Below are 13110 nucleotides of genomic sequence, written 5' to 3' on the forward strand. Positions count from 1 at the left end.
GACACCCGACGCTGGAGGACGACGCTGGAACACGACGGATGGACGATCGCAGCGGGACCAGGTAAGTGATCGATAAACCCGAACTTTTCTCACTGTATTTACATACAGTGAGAAAAGTTCGGGGTTATCGAAAATAGTAACTTTTTTTACCCCATACCAAGGTTGGGGTTATCGGTTAGGTGGTTAATAAACAGTTATTACATAACACAAACATATCTGTACATTAAAGTGTACCTAAACTCAGAATTTTCACTTTACATAAAAGGGTAGACAAGGGTAGAAAGGGTTCAGCACCACCCCCTATTTCTCCCCTGCCTAGACCAGGGGTCAGCAAACTTTTTTGGCTACTAGGCCATTTCAGGAGGTCAAGAAGGCCCACTAGGCCAGAGTCTCAAATCTCCCGACGATGGCTACGCCCCCACCAGGAATGCATACGGAGGAGAGAAATGTCCCCTTACCTGGCAGCGGAAGTGTTAATGCATAACAAGGAGGCTAAAGAGCCGCATGTGGCTCCAGGACCGTGTTATGCCGACCCCTGCCTTCTAGGTTTAGGCCGATTAACCAGGGGGGCATTAGGCCAGAACGGACTACTGGTTAGGCCGTATCTGGCCTAAAGGCCGGAGTTTGCCGACCTCTTGCCTAGGCAATGCAGAATAAATAGAAGCGCAAAGCCTCCTGGGATACCTACATCACGCAACCCAGGAGGCTCTTGGGTGCTCCTTCTGCACATGCCCGAGTATCTCGGGCATGTGCAGAAGGAGCCTTTTCGTGCAAAGTGAAAAATTTGCCGATCTCATGCATGTGCAGTGAGATCATCAAGTTTTTTTTCCAACCTACATCACCTGATCTCACGCCTGGGTCGGGTAAAGTAGGAAAAAGAACCAGGAAGAAGAGAAGAAGACGGCAGGGTCCGAAGCACTGGGCTTGTTGGGGATGGATGCCAGGACAATGGAGGACCCAATGCAAGACACCCCCGGATGGATCGGACTGCCCTGCGGGACTGAAGGTAAGTGGATATTTTTTTTTTAGGCACTTTTCAGTTTAGTTCCTCTTTAAATAGGGGTTTGCAATTGACAGACAGTGACACAGGAGGAGGAGAGGACCCTGCCCCAAAAAGCTTACAATCTAGGAGACCTGACTGTACCCATTTCAGAAAAATTCCCACACTGCTGTTTAACTCATAAATATGGTCTGTCAGTCATCATTCATGAAATGAGTCTGCTCCTACGATGCTCCAACGCATTTCCCAAAATAAGTTCCCATGCACTGAAATGCAGAATGCATGCTCCCACATAGAAATGTGGAGCAGGGTGCATTTGGGGTGTCAATAAACCCCTCTGACTCATCTATCCCAACAGGAAACCCAACAGACTAATTGAAACTATCCCAATCCTTGTGATGCCAGGACAAGAAACATGAGAACCAGGGTTACCAGAACAAGAAGGCACAGACAGCAAATATTATTATTATTATTATTAAACTGTATTTACATAGCACCAACATATTATGCAGCGCTGTACATTAAATAGGGGTTACAAGTGACAGAAAGATACAGGCAGTGACACAGGAGGAGGAGAGGATCCTGCCCTGAAGAGCTTACAATCTAATAGGTGGGGAAGCAGGACACATTAGGAGGGAAATAATTACCCATTTTTTGTAATAACCTTTGTTATATGAAAAGCCAACACATTTTGGGAGTTCAAATAGCTTCTCTTCATCAGGGTTTAGCACTGCTGAACAAATCAAGTAATGGACTGGTAAAACTGGAGGCCTCCAGAGCAGTATATAATCTGATGATTGGCCCAGATTCTGGTTTATATAACAATCATATTAATCACCCTTTAAGACCTCTCCAATTATCAATCCAGAAAACACTATTCATCAGTACCAAGCCCTGATAAAGGGGGGGCTCTTTGAATCCCTGAAGCGCATTGGACTTTTAATAACTAAAAGTTTGTATGAAAGTCTGTACTTTAAGTGTTCTGGTTTTGGTGTTTTCCTCCCTGCACCCCCGGTCTCTAATTGAATTAGAGCTAACTTTCATCCATCACTCCTGGGAGAGCTAAGAATAATTATTCTCTCCAGATTGCTTGAAAACAGCTACAGCTTTAAGGCTTTCACTTTCACACTCTTCTTCTACTTTCTGCCCAATAAAAATACCCAACAGAGATTCTGTCTTACCCCCACTGTTTTGGGTCTGTACCCATTACTACGTGTCCTATGATTTACTACCATGGGGACAGGAAGTGAGAGGAAATCTCCCTAGATAGTTCAAAGGAATGAACAGTAAATCAGCTTTTCTTGTACCTTTTTAACATGGGGAACCCTTATTATTATTTCACAGTATTTATTTAGCTCCAACGTATTATGCAGCGCTGTACAAATTCCATAGTCATGTAACTAACTGTCCCTCAAAGGAGCTCACAAACTAACGTCTCTCAGTTATAAGTCTAAGCAATTTTGAGGGAAGCCAATTAACCTAGCTGCCTGTCTTTTGGAATGTAGGAAGAAACCAGAGTACCCGGAGGAAACCCACACAAACACGAGGAGAACCTGCAAACTCCATGCAGATAGTGTCCTGGCCAAGATTGTAACTTGGGACCCAGCACTGCAAAGGCCGGAGTGGTAACCACTGAGCCATTGTGCTAGCCCTTGAAATAACTTTCAGATCTTCAGGGATCCCCGGCTATAATTATATATCCACAGCTCACAGTATATTAGATTTATGGTCATTAAGAAGAATTCCTGTTACATTGCTGGCCATTAGGAAGAATGTCATCCCTACAGATAGCCAAAAATGTCATTGGTGTCAGTGGTAAGTGATCTGAGTGGCTCAACATGCTCAAGGAACCCCCAGCAACCTTAGGAGGAATCCAGGATGAGAAACACTGATATGGACAATGGATATTTATTACACCTTAAACAGAATACTATATAGAGAGGAACTGAACATTATACCTCTGATCTTGAATAGCATGGTCTGTACTTATTACCAATTAATAATTACCAAAGCATAAAGATCAAAGCAACCTTGTGAGGTTTAAAAAGTATTAAGAATATGGGTCTGTGCGGAGGAAGAGCTCTTCAGTGGCCAGTCTTCCCTACCTTCCTTCTGTTACAATACTGCACCCTTCTTGAGATTGTTCTGATTTACAGTTATAACAATTTGGAGTATAAGGTGAGACAGAAGTCCACCATGACGTTACATTGTTTAAAAAGTAAAAAAGATCAAATGAAAAAAGTTCTGGATTGTTCTTTTCCTATCCAAAACAAAAATAAAAGTATTGGTTGAAGATGGACCTACAGGCTCCCATGGTGAAAAGAATCATATGGAGAGATCTTGGTGAATCCTTAGTGGTCCTACTTTATTTTTCTTTATCTGAAAGGTGAATCCACACAAAGCTCACACAGTGACATGATTTGGAGTCTGCAAAGCTCTACAGAAGATGTTTTTATTATCAAGTTGTATTTATATAGCACCAACATATTATACAGCGCTGTACATTAAATAGAGGTACCAAGTTACAGACAGATACAGACACAGGAGGAGCGGACCCTGCCCTAAAGAGCTTACAATCTAAGAGGTGAGGGATGTAGCACATAATATAGCACTTTATATATCTGTTAATTATTTAAATATATTTTTTCTTTTTCTATGAAGTGACTTACTAATTATTAAAAAAAGCAAAGGAAATCATTATGTATCCTACACCATCATACTGCTCTGCTTGCTGATAGATCTTCAGCTTGCAGCACATTTTGGGAGTGTCAGAAGTTTGATCCTTCTGGGTGTTGGGTGGCTTCATACTAAAATGTCAAATTCTGATCATTTTTCAGCAAGCTTAACAAAAAAAAAAGTATTTAGGTGACATAGGCAGCGATACAGAATATATATATATTTTTTTTTTTTTTTTTTTTTAATATTATTTATTTTGCAGATACTGGATTTTACATTTTTTTAGGTAGACAGTTGCCTTAATCTATGAACTTCATTTTTTATGGTATATAAATCTATATATAGCAGATATAAATCCCCTGCATGTGTATACAAATGTGTTAACCACAACCCTGTGTCCACATTCTTGTGCGCAATATATATGCCTCACCCTAGGCAGTCTATAATACCTTGTACAAGTTGTTATGATAGAACCGGCCCTACCCTGCAAACCTGGAAAGTCAAATAGATTGTTAGAGAACTGAGAAGCCGGTTCATGGCATTCAGTTATGCAGAATGTATGATTAATTGTTTTGTTCCACATTACCATCTAGTGGAAGTCATTGCACACAGCTACCAGGCATGCTTTGCAGAATCTAAGCTTGTAGGAATATACATACAATAGGTTATCTTGGTTGGTTTCTGGAGGTTTCTTGAGCAATGAGCAGTTTGTGCCTCTGGTCAGTGTAAGTGAACCCAATGATCCTTTTGGCTATCTGTAAGGATGACATTCTTCCCAATGGCTAGCAATGGAAGAGGCATTTTTAACACTGACCACCATGCTAATATACTGTAAGCTGTGGATATAGAAATTATAGCAGGCCTTTCCTGAAGACCTGAAAGTTATTTCAATTGGTCCACTGTGTTAACCTCCTGAGCGGTAACCCTAAGTGTGGCTTTGAGTAAAAAAAAAACAGTTGATAGCGGTAATCCCGAGCCACTCTCGGGGTATCTAAAAAATAAAAAATATAAACTTACCTGGTCCCATCTGCGTCCTCCAGTGTCCTGCCATCATCTGGCCGCATCCTCTTCGTCCAATCTGTCCCCCCGTAAGTGCACTGACGTTCCCCAGGAGTTCCTAGTGATGTTGGTGCGTGCGGAAGCATGGCAGGAATTTCAAAATATTTTGTATTGGATTCAATACAAGATAACTGTATTGAATCCAATACAAAGTAATCATTATATTATATTTCATGTAAATCAATGTACCGCATTTAGATATATAAATCCAGACAAAAGGGGTCAAGGAACCCTGCTCCAACCAGATACTGGTATTTCAAAAATCTAATTCCTGCAGTGGATAGGTCAGAAGGAAAGAACCACTCAGCATATTCCGTGTAATACTGATTGTAGTAACAAGAGGCAATATATCTAGAGAGAGAGCACATTTTGTAACACTTTTTCAAAGTTCAATGATTCAATGGTCAAGGACAAAACCTCACTAGGACAGTTTAACCCAGTAACATGCAAGGTAATACTTCAATTTAGTAGAGGACACTAGGAGCCAAATGTACTCTGATCCTAAGCGTTCTGGTGGATGAATGGAAAAGCAACAGGTATAAGTTACTGTAATTTGCTAAAAACTTACACAATGAACATAAATGTGCCATTAAGGTGCACAAGTTTCAAAGGTTGTGTGAGTTCTTTAAACAGGTTGTGCAAAACAAGCAAGTATGGATTAGTTTGAATAGAGTTTGCACGGAATTCTGATGCAACTTTGTATTGATTGGAAAAAAAGAGACCAAACATAAATTGTTTTGGCTTAGAAATGTATCATTACAAGGAGTTAAGGAATAAAATAGAATAAAAAAGGTGGCATTTGACATTTAGTTGCAACAAGCCTGGATAAAGGCTTGAGTCAAGCTTTTGTTCACATCAGAACTTGCTTCTTTCCCCATGTAAGTCAATGGGAGCCCAAAAGCAGCCTGCAACAGATTGAAGCAGTTTAGAGGAAGTCAACTGCAAGCTGAATGCACTTGTCAATGTGCTGGGATAGATCTCAAAAGCATCTCAGACTGATGGTAAATGCACGTGAACTACATCTGGAAGCAAGCTGACATTTGCTTGCGTTGCCATATACTGTATATACAGAATGGAGCCATTTTCAGACATTTCCTGTGCCACCTGTACAAATAGACTGAGCATAGATGTGTCTCAGAAATGTAATATACAAGAAAGCTTTCACCAATCCCAGGAATACAATCTTCTCAAATGACAAGAACCTACATTGTATTTCAGGAAATAAATTGGTACTTGTAAAACCTGCAATTATAAGATTATAAAGGAAACCTACCCTATCAAGCAAATATTGTGTAATCCTTTGTGTTTAATATAGGCAAGCACAAAAATCTCATATCACGGACAAGCTTTACCTATAAGTGGTTCTAAGTTACATCTTAAACGCAGATGGCAAAATCAGATGGCAAAACATTGTCTTCTAAAAACCTAATTGCAACACATGCGTTCATTGGTCCAAGCATCGCCCTCTCAATGGGTACTACAATATTACCATTTCATGATGACCATACAACCTTTTCAACTAAAAGGGAGATTTATCACTTCATTGTGGCTGCTTAAATCTTGGCATTCCTCCTTTTTTATGAAGTCAGCTATCTTCAGTACCAGTCATTGCCATCCAGCCCTGATGAAGGGAGTGCATGACTCCTGAAAAGTGTTGGCTTTCATTCATTACAATGAGGTGTTATAATAAAACTGTCCTGTTTTTCTGCTACATTTATTGCTGAATAATAATAGGGTGCAAACTGTGGCAAATTTACAACTATGCATCAGGTCACACTATCTGAGACTCCAGACTCCCAAGGGGGCCCATACTACTAAGATACCATGGACATGTCTCATAAGCCCAGGGAGGAGAAAAAGGAGAGAGGTGAACTTATTGGTGTGTTTTTGCTCTTTCACTGGCCAGTCCCAGTTTGGGGGCAGGAAGGTGACCAAGCTGCACTGCTTACCTATAGCAGGGAAAGACAGGTCACCAACCTAACAGTGTCTTGGCAGAGCTGTGTAAATCTCTGATCTGGCTTGTTTGAATTGCAAATTCTCTTGTAGATAAACATCTCTACACATATATTCCAATTGTGTATTTAACTGTTCACCTAGCCATTGCTAAGTCTAATCTGTATCTATAGCCCTCATAAAAGACTGATAATAAACTTTTTGTTGCTGGATTCATTTTCCATTAATGAAATGTACAGATATCATATCAGTCAGAACAATATATGACCATTTAAATGACTGGGAAAAAATAGATAATTACATTTTTTTCCAGGTATCTCATGAAACCAAACATCCTCTTTACTCTTATTCTGATATCTGATTGTATTTGTTATGTAATTATTGGTGCATTTTATTAAGATGGGTTTACATGTGTTTTCATGCACATGGTGATATGCATTGACATCAGCCAATATTCACAATGTGCAGGCCAAGCCTTTAATTCTGCTTAATTTTCATTGGCTTTGCACCCTTTTCTGGTACAGGTTGCAGCTTAAGGGTAAGGCATTAAAACTTCACTACACGTGTTTTCCTGCATTCAAATGGACTTCTTTGGGCATTCCAACCCATTAAAATGAACATGACCATAGCACTGAATATGCTGCTTTGCAGCACCAAAATATTATCATGCCCTATGTTTTACATTGATTTTTATAATTTATGCATTTTAAGATTTTACAACATAATGTTAAAACCTATGAATGAACCTGGAAATGTTGACAAGAACGATAACATGTAAAATATTAATTGCAACACAAAGGGCTCTATTTTTAATTCATTCCCCCAGTCAATTCGGCTGAAATTTGCTGATTGTCTGATCTCTCTATAGTTCTTATTTCAGTTCCTATTAAAACAATGACTCGTTCTGCCACCTAGTGGCCGTAAATCGTCAATTGTGCACAGCTGATATTCATAGGATATGAATAGCAAATAAATATTATGGAGAAGATACACTTTCATCAGTGAATCTGGGTGATCCAGTAAATCTGGAATGGATCTGGTCCAGAGTTGAAAACATTTACTAACAAATAGCAAATGACTTAGGAAATCCATTCCAGGTTTGCTGGATCACCCAGCTTCCAGTCTTGGGGAGCTTTATTTAAGGAATCTAGAGCAAATTGACAGAAGAATGATATATATATAATAATAATGGTTCACAAATTGCAAGATTAACTGCCTATTTCTAATATACCTGGATATCATTTGAAAGCATATAAAAATGAAAATAAATATACAAATAAAATGCCCCCTTTGTTATTTGTTTGATATGTTTTAAAACATTATAAGGGGAAAGCTGGCCAGAAATAATAAATCTGAAATGATAAATCTGTTCCAGGGGCCATCATTCAGTGTAAATATTTGACCCAGTCACAAGTTGTTCTCCTGGTTAAGAAGTGAATATTTGTCTGAATAGACAAATGTTTTCTTGAAGAGATTAATATTACAAAGACACCAGAGCCCTCCCCAAGGTGGGTAATGGGGTGATGAGGAGGAGCAGTCAGGTGAGCTGTAAGGTGGCAGTAGGTGAAAGGCTGACACTATAAGTGTTTATTGGATAATTCTACCTGCAGGTTACAGATATAAAGTGCAAACATATATCATCTATCAGATAGCCTGCAGGAAGCTGCATAAGTGCACATATGTTATTGATATTTATATTACTATGGATATATTCTTTCCTTGCTGTGTGTATATAAGGTTCAACTCATTTAGTATGCAGATAGTAAATACCGATTGCTCCTAACTATACTTTCCATACAGTAAAGCATGAATAGGTTTCTCAATAAAATAGAACTTTAGCCTAGAATTTACGATGTACAATCAGGGAAGATTTTATTACAGACATATTTTGTTCTTCAATAAAGGATTCTTTACTGCCCGTTGATCTTTACATGTGCAGCTTAGAGTACAATATGGGCTAATTCATGGATGAAGGAACTCTTGGGGATAATTCTTATCAGCTTGGCCAATCAAGATGGACGATGATCTCAAATGTTTAATATAGGGAAGGATCAAACAGAAGTGGCGTTGCTGGAGGTTAGGTGAGTATAGTTCTTCTAAAAGTAGAAGTTTAATCTGTAAACTGTTATGGAACACTCTGGTGGGATGGTGGACTCTCCGTGTCACCGGGCCACTTGGCAAGGCGAGGGTTGGCAGGTAGGGATGAGTGAGAACGGCTCTGGAATTCTTGCTAAAATTTCTTTGAACTTTCGATGGTTCCACGAATGTTCCGCAAACCGATTTTGTGAAACCATCGGAAGATCGAGGAAATTGTAACAGGAGGATTCACAGAATTCCCTGGGAACCCTCCTGTTTGCGATCCCCGGGCACTAGAGGTTAATTATCCTCTAGTGCCTCGGAGATCGTACACTGTTCTCAATGAATGCAGCCACAGCTGCAATCATTGAGAAGATGCCTGGCAAAGGAGAAACTCCTGACATTGTAATAAAAGTAACTCTTACTAATGATACATGTTACAGATACAAATATATCATTTGTAAGAGATACTTATATTACAATGTCAGGAGGTTCTCCTGTGCTGGGAATGTTCTCAATGATTGCAGCTGTGGCTGCATTCCTTGAGAAGAGTGTGCAATCCCCGGGGCACTAGAGGTTAATTAACCTCTAGTGCCCGGGGATCGCAGAGGATTTCCAGGGCTGCATCATGCAGGCCTGGAAATCCTCTGTTCAGCGAGAGCTCGACCTCTTAGCAAATCAGAAGGCCGTTCTCACCGACATTTTCATTAAGCGAGAAAGGCCCGATTCGCCGCAAGATCGAACCTAATATTCTCTCTCGCTCATCCTTATTGGCAAGCAGCAGAGTCTAAGGCACCACCCTACGGCTTCACCAGCGCACCCTGCAAGGGGTGATGGACTTTGGGTGCCCAGGTTGCAACCCTTGCACATGTGTATAAGCATGGTACAGCATAACATTGCAAAAACATTGGCCCTGATTTATTAAAGTTCTCTAAGGCTGGAGAGAATACACTTTCGTCAGTGAAGCTGGGTAATCCAGCAAACCTGGAATGTATTTCTTAAAAGTTATTCGCTATTTGTTAGCAAATGTTTTCAATCCTGAATAGGATCCATTCCAGGTTTGCTGGATCACCCAGCTTCACCGATGAAAGTGCATTCTCTCCAGCCTTGGAGAACTTTAATACATCAGAGCCATTGTCATGGCAGGCAGCAGTCAGGGGAAATGAGAACAGAGCCGGGAGCAGATACCAGACAGACAAAGGGGCTGTACCAGTATGTGAAGCCAAGCCATAGTTAAGAATAATCAGGATATTGATGGTCAGGAATTCAGAGACTTGAGACAGAAACTGTAAATTTCTTGTTCAGGCAACTTTCCTATAAAGGGATGATCACATGATTGGGCAGATTGTGAAACAGATAGGTACTGATACCTACCACCAGAGGGAGTGCTACAGCTGAGGTATCTCAGATGATGTTTCCACCTCTACCAGCAGATGGAGTGTGTCTGCAATGGATACTAGTCATTTGAGGCATGGAGACTATTTTGCAAGGAGTTACATAATGCGAGTAGGAAGAAGACACAAAAACCTGGAGATTCATGAACAGAGCTGCTAGCTGCAGGGGTATTTAAGAGTAGCTAAAGGGTGCAAAGATCGCATAAACCTGTGGGTATCTGTGACACAAACATTTTGCCTTTGTTGGTTCCTCCCCCCCACCCATCTTATATTCACATGCTGGACTCCTTATTCGTCACATAATCTATTAATAACAATCTGCAAAGGAAAAAAACATAGTGTGTTTATTTATTGTGTATACTTGAGTATAAACCAAGATTTTCTGACTTGAAATGCTATTAGAAAAAAAATTTCTCGAGTCACACCAGTAGATGGTACTGTGCCCTCATGCAGACAATGTAACCAACTCATGCTTTCAGAGACATAAGACGCAAGTTTGTAACCCTTTACATTAGGGCACAGCACCATCTACTGGTGACCAACAGTAACAAATAATATTTAGGCACAAGTGACCCATCATAACCAACTCAAAAGTACAAATAACTTTAACCCCCAAAAAATGATAAAAAGACTAAAACCATGCAATTTTACTTATTTTCCCCTATAAAAGTGTTTTAAAAATAAAACATCATGAATGTATTAACTCACATGAACTTTATTGGCATTTATGTTATTTACTGTCTTAGCAGTGTCGGCTGCATTTTGTTCTCTAGGTTTAAATTCTAATCAATGCAGTTTTCCTGTCGTTTCAGGTTTATATTTGAGTACGATGGTATGCTTTAATTAAGACCCATGCAACTAGGGGTGAAATAGCATTTCAATTCTTTATATGAAATTGGCAAGTAGCAGCTAATAATGAGATATTTATTCACCCGCCGTGATGTTCAATAGATGATCATTGCAAAGTACAAAAAACAGAACATATAAAAATACTGGCACTCGTACAAAATGTAATACTCAAGCTGTGATGTGGTTTTATGGTGAAAGAAGATTCCAATGCCTCACCCCATGGGTAGTAACTGAGTTTCGTTATGTTCCTTAGTGTATTCTCCAAGGCCTCTGATATTACCATCTGTTTATAGAAGATAATTCATTAGATCGTGTTTTTGTGTATTTAAAAGCTCTGATAATAAACTCATTTATTAAAATAATATTTACCCGAGCAAACTTTTGTGGGAAAAAGCATCATAGCAGGTAGAAAGCATTTTAAAAAGCCACGTGAATGATATCAGATATAAAAGACATGCATAATGCAGATCTGTATTATTTATCAGTATAAATACCTTAATTTATTATTGGTTATTATTATTGTGTAATGGGAAACAATTAGGAAAATTTACCTTCATGCCCCGGAGACACTACAGGAAGTTTAGGGAAATCTTCCAAAGTGAGGGGAACTCCCCTTGTAGAAAGTCGTTCAGTAATTGGTGTCTTTATTGGATATTTCCTCTTTTTAATCTTGGGATGGCTCAAAAATATTCAATTTCAATCACTTTATTTCGTTTTTTTAGATGGCAGAAATTTCTTCCTGTTCTATAGAGATGGAGGGTAGAGGACGAGCGAGCTTCACCCCGCTGTGTGGACATCAGTCATTGCTGGATGGTCATTCATCATACTGCCATTGAATTCAATGAATGACGTTAGAGGACTGCTGTACAAATGTTAGAGATGATCATGATTATTCATTGTGAATGGGAATCATTTGATGTGTACGTAGCCTAACCATCCCCACTTTATCCAATAGCCACTTAATAAAAAATCCACAAGGATAAGAGTACTTTCAGTACAGGTAGTCCCCGAGTTAAGGACATCTGACATACAGATGACTCCTAGATACGAACGGGCTTCCCTGCTGCTGGTGTGCAGGACAGAGGCTTGAAAGGGGGAAGGGAGCGGTTTGCATGACTTGCAGAAGAAAACTTTTGCTAAACACTGAAGTTGTGGGTGATCTGAAGGACTGAGCTCTTTTTGCAGCCTCTTGTAACTCTTTAATGACCAAGACAAACTCTGCAGTTGTTTCTTTTTGCATATCAAGGCACAAAAGTTAATGAATGTCTAGGCTCCATAAAGCGTTTTTTTTGCTTTGTTTGTGATTAACTGACAGTGGGGATTTTATACAGTAACTGACACCACGCTGCCTAAAAATATGTTGAGACAAACAACTGTCCTAATTGCACTTATTACAATATAACTCAGGGACTGCCTGTACTCTAAACAAATAACTGTCATCATTATTATCTTTCTCTCCTCTTCACTTTGAAACCCACCCCCCTTTATAGAACATCTAATATATATATATAATTTATAGAGACCTTTCTAGGCATCACTTACATTGATTTTCTTTCCTTTGAAACACTTCATCTATCAATAACTATTTGAATAAAGTAAGTTTTATTCTCATTTCCATTTATAGCACATAGTAAATTAAATTTATTCTGTCTGATTATAATACTCCTTTACTACTCCTCATAATCACCCACAAATGTCCAAATATACAAATAGATACCTAATGCTTTGATTTCCTTTTTTAGGATCTACCTGCCCTAAAAATCTCTTACCTGCTGGAAATCCAACATACTCCAAGTGTCAGTGAAATAAAGTAGGTCTCACTTTTTAATTCAATTATGTTTAGGATACAATGTATTTCAAAGGATTAACAGTATATCATCTCACCTTGTGGCATAATGTAATATAATTTTCAATATTGATGACATATAGGACACACATTCCATCGCAGTATGTTACATTTGACCTTTGTATTATTATCTTACATAAACTTACAAAGAGTTTGTTCACTTCTTCTTTACTCACTTTATAGCCTAAGCGTCCTCAGCGATACCCCTGGAGAAGCCAATAGGTGAAACGCGTCGGGATAAGAGGCATGTAGCATTT

General features: G+C 39.2%; 1 long non-coding RNA gene across 1 annotated transcript; it reads right to left on the reverse strand.

Annotated features, from left to right (window-relative positions):
• Positions 1-10857: 10857 nt before the first annotated feature.
• On the reverse strand, positions 10858-12001 carry LOC140327635 (uncharacterized). Its single transcript, XR_011920048.1, has 2 exons — positions 11559-12001; positions 10858-11290 (listed from the first exon to the last, which is right to left on the reverse strand). It is a non-coding gene; the product is annotated as an uncharacterized lncRNA (long non-coding RNA).
• Between the last annotated feature and the right edge of the window lie 1109 nt (positions 12002-13110).

This window comes from Pyxicephalus adspersus, chromosome 3 (genome assembly GCF_032062135.1).
Source record: "Pyxicephalus adspersus chromosome 3, UCB_Pads_2.0, whole genome shotgun sequence".
NCBI classification, from domain to species: domain Eukaryota; kingdom Metazoa; phylum Chordata; class Amphibia; order Anura; family Pyxicephalidae; genus Pyxicephalus; species Pyxicephalus adspersus.